At 37.9% G+C, this 17,191-nt stretch overlaps 1 protein-coding gene across 3 annotated transcripts in view; it reads left to right on the top strand.

Moving 5' to 3' along the window:
• GRM3 (glutamate metabotropic receptor 3) overlaps positions 9,908-17,191 on the top strand; it is a 243,509-nt gene continuing 236,225 nt past the window's right edge. Inside the window, exon 1 of one of the 3 annotated variants that reach the window (XM_021063475.1) lies at positions 9,908-11,825. The gene's annotated coding sequence lies outside the window, so the exon portion shown is untranslated. The remainder of the gene's footprint in view (positions 11,826-17,191) is intronic. The other 2 variants (XM_021063472.1, XM_021063473.1) reach the window with 2 other exon arrangements.

The following is a 17,191-nucleotide window of genomic DNA, read 5'->3' as shown; positions in this document are numbered from 1 at the left end:
CTTAATTTTTATCATGGGAAAATACACAATACAGATATGGCTCACTCAAGAGATGAATACTGTTTTCCCACTGTAGTCATTATGAATGCAATTCAATAGGTATTTCAGGTCCTTTGCTTTCTGGACACAGGGTAGAAGTGCATCTCTGGCCCCCTTATGGTTGCTGGGATTACTTTTGCCCAATGATCCGTAAACAGAATTTATGTCTCTTCTGGTCAAAGCATTTAAATATTGTTGTGGGACCCTCCAGACTTTCTTTCCTTTTGCCACCCCTGGCAATGTTCCATATGGGGAGTGGCTGCTCCATCAGCTTGGGTTCCAAGATGAGGACAACCCAAAGCAGAGCTCCTACCCAACCTTCAAACATGTAGTAAGAGTGTTTTTATGAACCACTGATATTTGGGGATTGTTATTACCACAGCATAATTTATTCAATCCTGACAAACACACCAGCTTAATCTCATCTTTAAGAGTCACGTTTTTATTTAGATTATGATAATATCAACTTTTATGTGTCCTACATCATCCTACTGTGGTTATCATCAAGCGGGTTGTTGGCAATATTGTTGAAGTTCCCTCACTCCATGAATAGGTTCCAGGCAAAGAACACATAACAAGAAGATGTATATTTCCTTATAGTTCACTATCAAGTTGATTGTATCATGGAACAGGAGGATGTCATAGACATTAACCAAAAATTTCTCTTAAGATTTTGGCTTGATTATTTAATTTTAAATTATAGAAATCTGTCACCACCATACTCTCAATCATTATAATCACAATAGGTTTATAATTTTCTTAATTTCCAAAGTATCTGAATCTCTCAGTCATTGTATTGCTCTTAAAGCTAAAACTCACTTGACAGAAGAAATCATTACCCTTAGTAGGGATGGTTTACTTAGAAAAACATTTTCCACATGGCAAAGCTACAAAAGATTAAAGTCCTATGAAAGAGAGAAACTCAGCAGAATTTTGAAGGGGAATGAAGGTTAGGAATATAAGGAACAACCTAAATATAGAGTATGCATATGCACAGGGTGGTTTGCAGTGGGATGGATGAAGCAGAAAAGCATCATCCAGTGAAGGAGTAATGAGAGGCAAGCAGAATATTAGAATACATACTGGGTTAAAAATCCCTTAGCTTGATTGAAGTTCTGGCTTTACTACTCACTTGTTCTATGACCTAGAATAAGTTGCTTAACTTTTCTTAGACTTATATTTCTCATCTATAAAATATAGATAGTAAAGTTAAAAAAAAACTCTAAGAGTTTAAATCTAGGTAAAATCTAGACATGAAAACATTTTGAAAATCCAAAAGTGCCATTCAAAGGAAAATGTTAATATTTGGGAGTTTGAGACTAGCAGATGCAAACTATTATATAAAGAATGAATAAAAGACAAGGTCCTACTATATAAACTATTATATAGAGAATGGTTAAACAACAAGCACAAGGAATTATATTTAATATCCTGTAATAAAACATAATGGAAAAGAACATGAAAATGGATAGAGATATACATATCTGAATCATTTTGCAGTAGAGCAGAAACATTATAAATCAACTATACTTCAATAAAAAAATTTTTAAAAAAACAAAGGAAAATGTTAATAATATAAACGTGGAGAGGTTTCTGAGGAAGTCTTCATGAGATTCACAGACCCACCATGGCTATTTCTGCAGGAGGGAACTTAAGGGAGGTCAGCGGTTTTTATCCTATTATAAAGTAACAAGGCTTTTGAATGTTTTATTTCCTGAGATACAAGGGCACTCCTAGAATAAAGTCACTCTCAGCTGCATCCCAATAGTTCATTCTAATATTCACTGATGGAATAGTCAATATTTGGAATACTGAAATATTCAAATTTTATTCCAACACTCACTGGCATACCAATAGTTCTTCGGTGGCACATAAAGGAATTACAGCAGACAACAGAACTCAGTGTAACTTGAGATACATCTTCAAGAGTGACAAGTAGCTGGAACCTCATCATTGGTTCTGGGCAGAAAAAAAAAGCTTGCAAAGCACTGGATTAGCTGACTTCTTGGTGAGACTTTCATTATTCTTATTCAGCTACTCTTTGATCTATATGTTTTCCTGGAACATAGTTTAGGAAATCATACTCGTAGAGTATAGAAGGGCAAGATGGACAGGAACAACTTTATTGCTAGAGGAATAAACTAAAAAATAAAAATAATTCAATTAATGCACTTAAAGGGAAAGGGATTTGTGCTTTTTTTCCCTGCAAAACTGAAGAACCATAGCCTTTCACTACATTCTAATCATGGCAACTAATAAGAGCACATTCATTCTACAACTTTTAGAATCAAAATAATTATGCTTTAGGAAAAATAATAAATCAAAAAAGAAAAGAGTTGTGGCTAACATAATTTTAATAAACATTTCCGTTAGAACTTTAACCTTTCTTTTCAGCCTAAGAGATTCTAATTTGAGCAAGATGGATTTTTTTTTTTTTTTTTTGCAGATGCTACCACTAATTTGACATCATATCTAATTGAAATATCATGACCTCAGTCACTGAGTTTCCACTACCAAACCAAACCAAACCAGAGGGTAGAAACAACTGCCCAGTTAAGGTTTTGACTCAATTGTTAAGATAATTCCAGCACAATATATTTTACCTGCAGGGGAAAAAAAAAAAAAAAACTTTCCTGAAATTTTCTATTAATTTTATTAAATTCTGGGCTAGAAATGACACCAAATCTTAACATCTTACATTTACATTTTTGTGATACCTCTACCTAGAATCTGAGTTTGGGGCTGGTAGATGCCAACTATTATATTTAGAAAAGATAAGCAATGAGGTCCTACTCTACAGCACAGGGAAATATATCCAGTCTCTTGGGCTAGATCATGAGGGAAGGTAGTATTAGAAAAAGAATGTATATATATATATATATATATGTATGACTGGGTCACTATGCTGTATAGCAGAAATCAGCTTTAAGCCAACAATACTCAAATAAAAATTTTAAAAAACTTAAAAAAAGATGGTCTTGCAAAACCCAAAAAAAAGTCTTTATTATTCAGGACCATGATTTTCCTCATAGAAAAGGTTTCCCTTTCTTAGTAGGTTCATTGCCTTTCACACTAAATAATGAATTTCCTTATGAATCTGGAGAACTTATTAAATATTATTCAAATATATGAAAATTTAAATAAGAAAATACAGAGGTGAGAAAGAAAGTGTTTGTTTGCTTGCCTTCATTTTTTAAGAAAAGAATATTTCCAAAGTATCTAGGTAAAGTAAATTTAAAAGCAAAAAATTGTGGATCAGAGTAAAATAACCCGAAATATGATACTGAGCGCTCATGACATCTCCCATGGTCATAAGGGCTAAGGTTGGAACATTCCTAAAAATAAAGCTTATGTTGATTGAAAGCATTTTTCTGGCTATATGTTCCCTAACACCAAGAGCTACATTGAACTAATCTACCCTCACATCCAGCATATAGCACATTGCCTGGCACAGAGCAGGTCCTCAACACATATTTATCATTGATGACTCCCCAGAACAGAACAACTAGAGGTATATCTAGAAGTATTCATGCTTCAGAAGTCAACAATTAAATTTTTTTTTACTTAAATTGCATTTAATATTTACTGTTTATTCTCCCAAATAGCTCTAAGGGCATAATTGTCTGGAATTTGTACATATACCTATCAATATAAATAGTTTGTATTGCAATTTAAGGTTTTCTTTAAAGAAACACATACTTTTAAGCCCTAAGAATCTTAAATGACCTATACTGACTTCAGGTGGAAAGTGAGCAAGGTATTAAGATAATTAATAATAGGAACTACAAGAGTTCCTACCGTGGCACAGCAGAAACGCATCTGACTAGGAACCAAGAGGTTGCGGGTTCGATCCCTGGCCTCGCTTCATGGGTTAGGGATCTGGCGTTGCTGTGAGCTGTGGTGTACACTGCAGACATGGCTCGGATCTATCATTGCTGTGGCTCTGGTATAGGCAGGCGGCTACAGCTCTGATTTGACCCCTAGCCTGGGAACCTCCATATGCCACAGGTGTGGCCCTAGAAAAGACAAAAACAAATTAATAAATAACAGGAACTACAGTTGACCTTGTCCCCAAAAAGTCACTTGGCAACAGCCTATAAAATTCCCAGGAGTGAATGTCTTCAATAGGTAACTACAGAAAATTTTACTTCCTGTCCCCCAATTCCAAATCAAAAATTAGGCTATGGGCTGGAACATTATCTCCAGCATAGAAATGGTTTAAGAGGGAAGAAGTGAGATCACTGCCTGAGTCGACACTGTTAGCTTACTGACTCAACTGCCAATTCCACTGACTCTTTTCCTTGATACCTTACACTAAAAAGACTGGAAAAGTGAATTATACAGTTTTCCAGACTAGTAAGTAACTAGGGCAGTCATATGAAAAGGTCTGGCCAGTTAGACATAAATGATATTATTGCTATGTAGGTTTGAAAAAGATTATGCATCTAGAAACACAGGGCAAATATAGCTTACGCTGATGACTCTGCTTATTCTTGCCTCCTGAGTCAATGTTGCGATTGCTGGAGCTAGAGTAGCAATATTGCAATATGGCAGAAAAGACAGAAATGCTGACTCTAAAGACACTGAGCCACTTAAGCAGTCCCAAAACTGCCTCTGTTTTCATAGTCTCGATATATGAAAATAAACAAACTAGAAAACCACTATGTGTTAATGTATTTGTGTTTGTTAAGCAATGTGTTACTTGGAGCCAAAAAGCATTTCTAATAGATATGCTTCTCCTTCTCATACCTGTGTATTTCAAAGTTTAGTCTTGAAGTGGAAAATTTGTGGAACAGTAGGGGGTCAAGATATTGAAAGGGTCAAGAGATCAGGATTTTTATCCTGATTAATATATAGTAGCTACATCCACTAGGTCACTCTTCTTCCTAAAGGACGTCTCTTATATATTTGTTCATGTTGGATTTTTTTAATGATTTGTTGACATTTCTGTTCACTATTATCGGAAGTAAAATTATCAAAAGCAGGGTCCCTACCTTATATCTTTGGTATCTTAGGCAGTTAGCAGAGTGTTTGGCACATGAGAATTTCCAATGAATGTTACTTGATTACATGCATGCATATATACATAACTAATTGGACCCTGCTCTGAACCACATGGCTGACTTAGGGATGACCACTGTATTATCACTTCTAGGTATGAAAAACAGATTTGTATCTTCAGGTAGGAAATAATCAACATAAGACTGAAATTTATGTCAACATATAAATAAAACGTACAATGTCAACTTTTGCCAAAAATTTCAGAATTAAATTTAGAGATGAAAGGGTAAACCAGTTGACTTGCTTTTCCTTCTTCTGAACTCCTTTAGCACTTGTGCTCTACACCATTTATTTGAACTGGAGATATGAGTCCACAGTAATCGGTACAAATTAACTCCTCTAAGCAGTGGCTGGACCAAGACGCTTTCATTCCCTTATAAATCTCACAGCCTTCACCAGATCCCATTATCATCATGCACCCCCCCCAAAATTTTTAAAAGTCCTCAAACTAAAATCAATTTGCTCGTCATGAAAATACAGAACTGAGACAAAACCCCTAGGAAGGTCTTCCAACCATTTGATCTTTTCTTCATCAGATACCTGTGATGCTTTGTAACATGTCAGGAAGCTTTAGGAATTTGAGATAGATAAGTGAATGCACAAACATTCACTATCCTTATAAAGGGGGTGAACCAGATTAACAAACAGTGAACCAGATTAGCAATTCTAAACCCTTACATAGAAATTTGGGAACGCATGCTATATCCAGGACTCAGTTTACTCAACTATAAAAGTCAATATGATCTTTCAATCTTTAAAGGTTAATTCATTCACTCAACAAATGTCTACTAAGCAAGTTTCCTTCAAGCCCTCACCCCACACACAATCATAATTTCTGTAAGTAGTAGCAAACAATGGTAAGCATACAGTCACAGTAAAACTTCTAGCTTAATAGGAAAGACAATTAAACAAGTATTTTAATTTCTTATGATGAAAATTATCAATCTACTTATGTTATTAATTTTTTTAGTTTTTCATTTATTTTATTAGTACTAATATTTATTTTAATAATTAAAAATTAAAATTTCCAAAGAAGCTACTTGTGGGTGATAGGTATTTTAATATTTGAACATTCAAGTTTAGAAATACCCTTAATTTATATGTTAATTATATAATATGCAAAACAAAAACAAAACACATAGTAAATATCCTGGATTTTTTTCCCCCTTGTGAGAATCAGGGCAAAAATGCAAAAGAAACCAAAGTACTGATGAGACCATTTATATACCTAACAGATGAGGTCTATAAAGCACCACAAAAACAATTTGTATCCCTTTCTCACTACTGTCCTTTCATTTCTTGCCTGTGGGGTTTGTTCTTCACTATCCCCTAAAATGTAATTCAAAGCCAGCACACTGACTTTTAGATTGTTCCCAGTTAAAACTTCCTTCCCTCACTTTAGTGCCAGAAAAGATAAAAAATAAATAAATAAATAAATAAATAAATAAATAAATAAATAAAACACTGGACCCATGTAGAATTAGGTTCAATGCAGGGTGATGTTCCAAGGTCCAGGGTCCACAGGAGTTAAAGTTTTGCCCTTCCCCCAGCCTTGGTGAGCAGCAGCAGGAGGCGAGGGAGGGAGGCCGTCCCTGGGACCCCTCAGGCTGTCTCTTCTCTGCTCAGCCAGTTCTGCATTCCCCACCTCCCTCCACCTCAATCAGGAGATGAGTTGAACAGGTCAGAGACAGATATGACTGGAAAAGAAAAGTCCTATTTGACCAACACTCATTAGCACTGCTTTTCCCTGGGTTTAGCAGGTGTTCAAAAATGTCTTTCCTAATTCCAGTGTAATCAGTTCTTTGGCAACCTTTGGGCTCTGGGGGAGTTTTCATTGCAGAGTGTGACCTTACTCTGATGAGGCTTTCAGGACTGGACACTTACTATCCTACCTCAAGTCCCTGGCTGTATGCACATCACCTTTAGGCTTCACCAGCCCCATGTATGTGATTTAGAAAAAGGGGCCTCCTCTTGACTGATGAGTGATGGCAAGGCACCCTGCCACCAGGGCGATGCAGCCCAGCACACAAGTGCTGGGCAAGCAGGTTCTGCTCGCTTTCAGCTTCAGCGAGGTGCCTTTGAGCAGGGCACAGCCTCAGAATCACCCTGCTGCAGCCCCATGCTCTCCACAGACTGTCTACTGGGCATCCAAGCTTTCTCCACCACGCCCTTCTGGTGAGGATCTAAGAAAATACACCTGCTCTCTTGGCTCACACCCCCCACAGAAAGTGCACAGAAACCAAGCCTTTCTACCTTTCGTGGGTGGGAATACAGTTAGCTGCCAAGTTCAGCTTTCTTTTCACTCAGTCTTCAGGGAAATAGATCTAAATCCAGGTCTTGCATTTTATGTTTTTCCGCTGTGAACTAAAAGTAATCGATTGCATCACCCTAATTTCAGGGGAACACAGCAAGGGTTTCCCTGTAGCAGCAGCGCCCCTCATGAGAGATGAAGTGAGGAGAAAGCACAGAAGCACCCCTATCATCTACCTGCACATCCAGAATACACCCAAAACTCTCTAGACTCTGATTTCCTACCTCTCTCAGCTTCTTAGACCTTAACCCCTTTATCATCTGCATGGTTTAAAGATACTCCATTCAAACCCAGCCCAGGGCATCTGGCAACTCTTGCCTTGGAGCTGCAATCAAAACTAAGACAATACTTTAATTTTTACATGGCATAATAGTAATTAAAATCAGAATTTACAGGCGATCCCAGGAGATACACTTGGAAAGAAGTTGAAAATAAAATGGATGTTTATAAGCATATTAAATATAAATTTTAATGTTCTAATGTGAGTATTACATATTTACAGATATATATATATATACATATATATATATATATATTAGGCCTCTGGAATTGATCATGCCTATTCTGGAAAAAAAAGAGTTATACAGAGGAATTTAACAGTCACATGGCAGATGGAGCAGGGAAGGCTAAGGCCAGATGATTTGAGGCTTCAGGTGGCCATATAATTTAATGTCCAAACCTGAGCCTTTTGAGAAATAAAGTGAGGACTGTGAACATGCCCAGCCAATAGATGTAAACCAGAATAGTTTCAGACAAACCAGCCACTCTGTAAATGATCACAATACCTGTACACTGCCGACTGGTACTAGAAACCAGCAATGAAATTGATTTCTAGATTGAGGCAATCAATGGACATTCACTCCAAAAGAAATGTTAGTATGAGTGAACTCTGGATCAGAATGGGGACATAGGAGGCATTTTATTTGTAATTAATGACGATAGCACACCAACTCTCAATGTTATTTCTAAATGAAGGATAGTTGGCTTTGTGGGTCGTATTAAAAAGGCATTATACCACAAGTTGGGACCTTAGCTACAAGGACTCTAAGAAAAAATATCATGATTAATTGTTCAAATAAATATATATAGATTAGTAAAAATTAAATGAATAAAAAGTATAAACTAGATAGTGTGGTCTAGATGCATGTGTGTTTGACTTGAAAAAAAATCATAAAGATAAATATGCTACACCAAGATACCTAAAAAATAGGACTAGAATTGTTTAGAACTGGAGCCCAGGAAGAATGCTTGGAGGAGGATGGGAGAAAGGGCGAGAGTTCATTTCTTCATTTCTTCATTGTCATGCCTTTTTTTTTTTTTTTTTTTTTGTCTTTTTAGGGCCGTACCTAAGCATATGGAAGTTCCCAGGCCGGGGCTGAATCAGGGCTGTAGCTGTGGCACTTGGACACAGCTGCAGCAACACAGGACCCAAGCCGAATCTATTACTTAAACCACAGCTCATGGCAACACTGAATCCTTAAGCTATTAAGCAAGACCAGGGTTAGAATCCGCATCCTCATGGATATTAGTCAGGTTCATTACCACTGAACCATGATGGGAACTCCCATAGCATGCCATTTAGCTAGAAGTTGTACTTCAGTTCTATCACCCCCAGGTTTTAAAAGGAACTTGGAAATACACACATACATGTGTGCACACATACACACACATACATCGAATAAACATTAAAAGTTAAACCTATGTTCCAGTTCAGTGATGAATTTAAGTTAAATTAAAAAGAAAGAATTAAAGTAGAAGATTAATTTCTTTCTTAAACATTATAGATGGCTCAACAATTAAGATACCATTGTTTAAATGGAGCCCAAGAGTAGTAACTAGCAGTTGCATGCAGCTTACACAGTATTTACTAATCCTCAAAATAATTCTGATGGATGAGAAATTATTTTCTTTTCCTTATTTTACAGATGACAAACCTGAAATATTATGAAGTTAAGAAATTTGTCCAAGGTCACAAAGCTAGGGAAGTGATGACAATTACAGTATGATTCTACCAGGGAGTATGCTTCTACCAGGCTACAAATCCCCTTACATTTATCAATTCTTTGTGCATGCCTAGGAGAGAAAAAAGGGAAAGTGTTCCATAAAGGCAGATCTGGTAACAGATTGATAACTTGCTGTGGTATTTGTCTCTACACATCACCAACTTTAGTGTGCTCCAGAGCATAGATACAAGCTATGGCGATGCAGTTCAGCCTATACATCAGTGGTCTCTTTTGTGCAAACACAGCCACTTTTCTTTTTGAATGAAATTAAAACGTCAGCTCTCTTCTATGTCTCCCAATTTCAGCTGATTCTAATAAATTCTTGGAAAGGCAAAAAGGTATTTCTGGAACATTCTGGAAAAAAAAAACAAAAACAAAAGCTGCCAACGTGGCTTTGTGGGTGCCCACGAAGCCCGTGCAGTATACACAGCTTTATCTTCATCATTGCGTCATTGCTCCTTGATGTTCAGTTTTCTGTTGGAAAGACACTGTGAAAATTCTCTTATGAATGTCTAATGTGTTTGTGGTGAGATAATAGTAATGAAATACAAAGGAAGAGTGATTCTGTTTGGGCAATCCTATTGCATTCCAGAAAGTATGGCGTCGAAAGGGGAACTTCTACCATTTTTAGAGTTTCACTATTTAATAACATTTTAGTTTTTAATATATTCAAGTTTCTAGTTTTAGTAACACAATGGAATATATAAGCACACACATCTTTGAAAAGAATCCTTGGCTCTCTGAAAGAATCAGTGGTAAAATTGTTTCTGTAGTTTAAATGTTCTGGCTAGGTTACAAAAGCAGACAGTTGCTTAACAAGTTAACATTAAATATTAAAGAATAAATGTAGCATTACAGCATTAAGTTTAATTGTTTCTGGCTACATATAACTCAGTCCTTGGTTAACACAAAGTTAGTGTATCAGGGCGGAAAAATTAATGACAGTGAAGTTTCGATTTTGAAATTAAACACAATGTGTTTCTAAACACAGAAAAACGCCTGGAATTTTACCTTTAGAAATGTATCTGCAGCTCGGAACCTATTAAAGCTATTTCCGTGAGCCTTTTTCTCTTTTGTGCCTACGTCACCGATTTAAGGTTTTTATTTATTTAATTTTAAGAAGAAAAAAGAGGTTCTGTAGAGAGCATCGTGTCTGCTAACCACAAGTAAGACCAGAAAAGGACTAGTGGGGGTGGGGGTCGCTGCAAAGGGTTGGTATGGCAGCATCTGAGGATAAGAAGGAAGCTTATACAGCACTCCCTTCTAATCTTATTCCACCCAAGAAATTTGGGAGAATGTGCAAAAGCAGCAGCCCAGCATTCTTGAAGGGGCGTGGCTTCCCTCCAGGGGCTGTCCAATCGAATTCCTTCAAAGGGAGCTATCCGCGGAAGATTGATGAGGGTTGCTAGGAAACAGGAGCGTCCCCCTCCCTCCTGACCCAGAGATTGTTCTGCACAAGCCCTCTCCAGGGGCTTGCAATGTGCAGTTGAGCGGCGTGTGGGGCAGAGCTGCACATCAGCCTCCCAGCCTCACTCCCTCTCTGCTCCAGCATGCGGTCCTCCCACTGCACTGGGACCGAAGGAGAGTTCTTCCAGAGCTGACAGTCCGGTTCTCCCGCAGGCCAAGAGCTCTAGCAGAGCTTCAAAGTTAGAGCCGCTGATCTCTCCTCCGCCACACTCCCTTTCACCCCACCCCTCTCAAATTCCCCAACCTTTGCATGCACTGCCTAAGGATTTCAAACAGAAAGAAGGAAAGAAGCCAGCAAAACTACCCCGGCTTTCCGTATAATAATCCTCTCTGTCTTGGTACCCTGGCTCACTGAAGACTCTGCAGATACACCCCTATTAAAGGGAGGGAGTGAGGGAGAGAGAGAGAGAGAAAGGGAGGAAAGGAGAAAGAGAAAATGAGGAGAGAATGCTGTGCCTCTGCCGAGAGTCCCAATTAGATGCGAAGGTTTCAGTCTGGCCAAGGTGAATGAAAGTTGCTTCCAAGCCTGGCAAGTGGGTTTGCCTGTAAGGAGGAGAGGGACTCATTTGGGAACCGCTCCCCTCCCCAAGACCACTAGGTCCCCCCTTTACCCAACCTCCTCCCTCTCTTCTCCTCCCACCCTCCCTTTTCCCACTCCCCACTGATTCGGAAGCCTGGATGCTCTGCCACCGGGCAGTGGTCCAGCGCAAAGCCTGGAGGGGGCGGGGGCAGGGGGCACTGTGACAGGAAGCAGCGCGCACAAGTTGGCCATTTCGGGGGCAAAATAAGTTCTCCCGTGGATTGGGAAAGGACAAAGCCAGCAAGCTACCTCTTTTGTGTCGGATGAGGAGGACCGACCATGAGCCAGAGCCAGGGTGCGGGCTCTGCTGCCGCTGCTGCCACCGTGGTCATCTCCAGTCCCTGCCAGGAGTTTTCGGTACGAGGTAAGGGGCCCAGAGGAGGACGTGTCCCTCTGGAGGGCGCCCAGCGAGGGCGAGGGCGCGGAGGCTCCGGTACCGAGTGGGGCAGGCTCAGCCGGGAAAGTTGAGGCAGAGCATGGGCCAGTACCTACAGTTCGGCCGGGGGTGGGGAGGGTGGGGGGCAGAGGCGAGGTGGGTGTGCGTGAGTGAGAGTTTGTGTGGGTGCGTCTATGTCTCTGGAGAGGCAGATTTCAAGGCACAGATCTGCGGCCAAGGTGCGAGAGGTGAAGGGCTACCTAGTCCTCGCAGACCCCCAGAAAGACCCATGTCATCAGCCAACCACCTCCAGCTCTGCTTTGGGCTCTGGACACATTTATTTCTATTAGGGGGCTCCTTAAGCTTTGTGCACAGGAAGCCGTGCGATGACTGCTGCCACACGGGCGGTTTCTTGTGGGTGTGGAGGTTGTCAGGCGCGGTGGGCAGCGGGCAGCAGGACCAGGTCCGTGTTGCAGCTGGGAGACGCTCTGCTGCCAGAGGTTCCCTCTCCAGCAAGCACGCTTGGAAAGGATGCCCAACTTGATGCCCTCTGCTCCTTTTGGCTTGAGCGAAAAATCGAAAAGCCAGGGAGCAGAGCTCTTCATCGATCCTGTTCCATTTTCTTATCTGACAGTGAGAGATAACTGAGAGAGGGCGGGAGATTCGTGATCCAGAAATAGACTAGGTAATAGATCCAATAAGCTTTTTCATAAGGATTTCATTTAGATTTCCTTCTAGTTCCTTCACTGGATTAGCAAATGTACAAGATTCTCTAAGGTATAACACTGTCAGGTAGAAATGTTAAGGTTGGGCATGCCCCTGTCTTTTAAGAATTTTAAAGCGCTGTAAATTTTAATGTCAAGCAACAAAATTACACATTTAACTATCTGTGCTCAATCAGCTAATTTGCTAATAAAATCATTTCTACTGTTATTTGAATAGTGATATGTTTCTATACAGAGAGATTGTTACATATCAGTATATTCAAACTTGAGGTTAATGTAAGCTGAGGTTAATATGAGTTAATGATCTCAGCAATAGTTCATTCCTTTAAGTTTCTCTGCTTAAATTTATCTTAGAATTGTTCATTAGAGCTATGTTGTGTTTCTTTGGCAAGAAAAAAAGTGTCAATGATTTGTAAAGAAATATTATTCATGTACTTAATTCTAAGTCTGATTTGGTTTATCTAATCACATATTTTAAGCCTGGTACCTGGACCCTTGTTTGTGTAAATATATTTAATAGAAGCATGACAAAAACATTTAGACTGCTAATACACTAAACTCTGGTAGGTTACATTCTTCCTGCCAAAGATGTTCAGGATACTTTGTTAGTGACTCTATCATGCTATGCACCTTTTTCCTCCAAACAGCCCAATAGAATGTGAATAGATTTTGGAATTATGATACACCAGACTTTAATAAAGTAATCTATCCCCTTCCATAATGACAATGTCTTGTATTTGCCAAGGTTTCTCACACCTGTAGGTGTGAGGCTGTCCGTCCTTTCAAGTTCTGATCACCCAGCAGGAGTACATGGATATTTTGAAGAGACTTGCCCTAAGGCTGTTTTGATTTCTGTTCAGAGTAACACAGGTGCTCAGGACAGAAACTGAGAAGGCTTGAAACTTATATTTTCACAAATAAGACAATGAAAATTTCAGAGTCTCTACATCACTGAACTAAAAAGAAGATAAATGGCAAGAATACCTTTTAGAATTGATAAGTCCCTTCTTCTCCCTCTTAAAAAACCTACATATTAAACCTCTCACTCTGACAGGTGATCAACCAGAACTCACAAGATTGAGGACAGCCTTATTTTGAAAAATTCCTAGCAATAATATTTTTACAACTTCCCTGGGTACATTTTCTCTTTTTCATTCAAACCCTTTTTTCCAAATTAAATTACTTTCTATTTCTTACTCATTTCTTTAATAGATACCAGTCACAAAATGGTACACAATTATTTTTCAGGGTCCTAGCTACCTCTTGCCACAATATAACTCATTATCTTGGGGATGAAATGTTTCAATTTATTATCCTACACTCAACATGGTCCCAAGATATCACTGAAGAAAAGAAATGAAAATTAATACCTAATCTCCAGTGAAAGCCAGGATAGTATGCATTTCTGCACGTTGGAACATGGCTGGAGTTTTAGAGTAAGTTATTTTTTCCAGGGGTTACTCCCCAAAAAAGTAGTAGTGTTTACTCATAGTTTTCTCACTCTGCTATTTTACACTGAATTTGTCGTGTATTTTTGTCTCTTCTGAGATTCTGCTAAATGCATCTAATTCTGCATTGCATGAATTTGTTGAAATTGCTCCCATAAAGTTACATAAAATTTTAGAAGATTATCTCCCAAGACTGAACACATAAAATGAGCACAATCACAATCATCATGGAGAAGGTGTAAACTATTAGGTTGCCCCCCCATCCTTCTTCTTCCAATGTATGTTTGGACCCCATATCAAACCATATTTTGGAGAATTTTGGTCCAGTCTAAGTTCAAGTAATGACTTCTTCTAGTGCATTTGAAAAATTGTTCAATAGTTCTCCTTATTAAAAACTTTGTTGTGTTATTCAGCCTAATTTTCCCCTCGTCCCATTTTATCTTCTTACACATCCCTACTATAACCCCTCTGGACCAGTCCATTCTCTTCCCTGATTTTGAGTCTTCATTCAACTTTTATGCAGGATTTGTAAACTGCAAAAGCTTTATACAGTTACAGGTGAGAACACAAAGGTGATAGCTTTATATCTGGACATCTTTCCTAAATATTTAAGACACATCCTTCAGGGCATTCACATGCATGTGTGTGATTATGTAGTCCTAATAATTTATTTTAGTAATGTAAGTGTGAGGAGATTTTTCATCTCTGACATTAATGACCTACGTGAATATTGAGATGATCCCTTCTAGTAATGTTCCATGTGGATGCACATTCACAAGACATTTTCAATGCAAATTTGATGTCAACAGAACCCTGTCAACGCCCACACTACAAGGGAGTTCTGCAACATGCTGGTCTGATGCTCCACTGAGCCCCAGAAACTGTTGTCATGTAAATTCCACTGTTGAAATGAAAATGATTTCCGTAATTAATAGAATGTGCTAGGAATATAATAGTGTATATAGTTAAATGCATACATTAACAGGACATAGTAATTCTGTTGGAAAACAGTAGCCCCTTCTTACTAAGACAATCTAAAAAATGAGTAGAATTAAGCTTGAATCCATCACTGTGCTATATCATGAAAAGTAAGCTCAAATCATGCATACATCAATATGGAATCTATTTAGATTTATATGAAGGTACCATATGTGAAGGTTACTTTAAAAATAGAAAAGCCTGAAATAACCATAAGAGAGAAACAGGTTTTCACTTTGTTTACCAAAAATCTGGTTCTAAGACATTCTCGTGTAGGATTCTTTAAGATTCTTGAGCAAATATCTTGGTAGACTCACCATCCCACTCAATTGTTACTTCAAGTCCGAAGCATTGAAATCCAAGTTCTGCTAGACAGTAAAGGAGTAAATGATAAAAATCAGGGAATAGGTTCTTAGCTTACAATGGCAAGTTCAGAAAATATAGGACTGAAAGTAAGGTAAATCAGCAGCTAAAAACACAAGTTCCTGCTGTCTTCTTTACTACTGGGTGAACATTAAGATTGTACATGAAAATATTCATGTGTATTCAGTTAAAGAAACAAGAGAAGTGGTGTTTCAAAACTAAACACAGCTTTGGAAGGAATAAAATGAGACTGCACTGAATAAATAATTTTTAAACCAGGATTCTCTCTTCTGAAGCCCCAAAGTATTTTTATAGAGCCATTCATTACATAGTGGTAAGTATCCTCAAAATGATTTTCCTTAGAAACAAAGGGGAAATCAGTTATCTGAGCATAGGGAAAGTAGGCTATTAATATACTTGTGACTTCTTCCTGGGACAGAAGCATTCTACAAAGTCTGAGTCTACACAGAATATAGTATTTCCTCACCAAATGAGGAATCTTATGATTGAACTGGATATTATACACGGTACTTTCAGGAACAGAACAGAGAAAAAACTTAGACATTCAGGCATAATCTAAACAAGCATAGATTAAAACCTCATTTTTGGAAATAAAATCATATATAGAGAGATAGCTTTACAGAAATTTCTCCATTTTGTTCCTTCTTAGAATTTATTTTACTATCATTGCCTTCGTACAATATTGCTTTTGCCACCCCCACTCATCCACACACAAACAACATTTGAGTGAAGATAGGTGGAAAAGAATAGGTATGCATCAAACAGATAGCAAATTTCAAAACCACGATGCTAGACACACAGTTTGAAAAAAATTACTATGTATATATGACATGGAAGTAGTATTAAGAATATAATATTTTAAAGAGATTACCCTAAAAAGAGATTACATTAAAGAAAAGGTAGCTAAACTATTTACAACAGCCAAGACATGGAAGCAAACTAAATGTTAATCGACAGATACATGGATAAAGATGTGAGATATATATATATATAAGACATACACACACACATATATGGATATTACTCAGCCATAAAAGAATGAAACAATTCCATTTGCAACAACTTGGATAGACCTGGAGGTTATCATACAAACTGAAGTAAGCCAAAGACAAATATATTATCATTTCTATGTGAAATCTAAAAAAAAAAAAAAAAAGATACAAATGAACTTATTTACAAAACAGACTCACAGACAAAGAAAACAAACTTATGGTTACCAAAAGCGAAAGGGGGTGGGGGGAGAGATATATGAGGAGTGTAGTATTAACATATATACACTACTATAGATAAAATAGATAACCAACAAGGATCTACTGTATAGCACAGGAAACTATACTCAATATTTTATAATAACCTATAAGGGAAAAGAATCGGAAAAAGAATACATACACACACACACACACACACACACACACACACACAGAGTAACACAACATTGTAAATCAATTATACTTCAATTAAAAAAAAGAAAAGGTAGCTAATAGGGAAGCAATCAGTCAGTAAATATTACTAGGTACTTATTATAAGCAAAACGAGATTCAGGATGTACAATGGAGACACCAAACATGTTAAAACAGACGCTAAATTTCATAAATGTGTAAAGTTGAAGATAATCCAAAAATCGAATTTGAAATTCTAGAGGATACCAGAATTATCAGCTGAACAACAACAACAAAAAATCTGTTCCATTATTTGAAAGATGTATTTAGATTTAAAATTTCACATATAGATATCTCAACACTCTCTGGAGACACTGCCAAATGCTGTAAAGTGACAAAACTGTCATAATGTCACAGTAATAGATAATCACTGACCAATT

This window comes from Sus scrofa, chromosome 9 (assembly GCF_000003025.6).
Source record: "Sus scrofa isolate TJ Tabasco breed Duroc chromosome 9, Sscrofa11.1, whole genome shotgun sequence".
NCBI classification, from domain to species: Eukaryota; Metazoa; Chordata; class Mammalia; order Artiodactyla; family Suidae; genus Sus; species Sus scrofa.
Note: the sequence above shows the minus strand (reverse complement) of the source record. Positions and strands in the feature narration are given on the sequence as shown.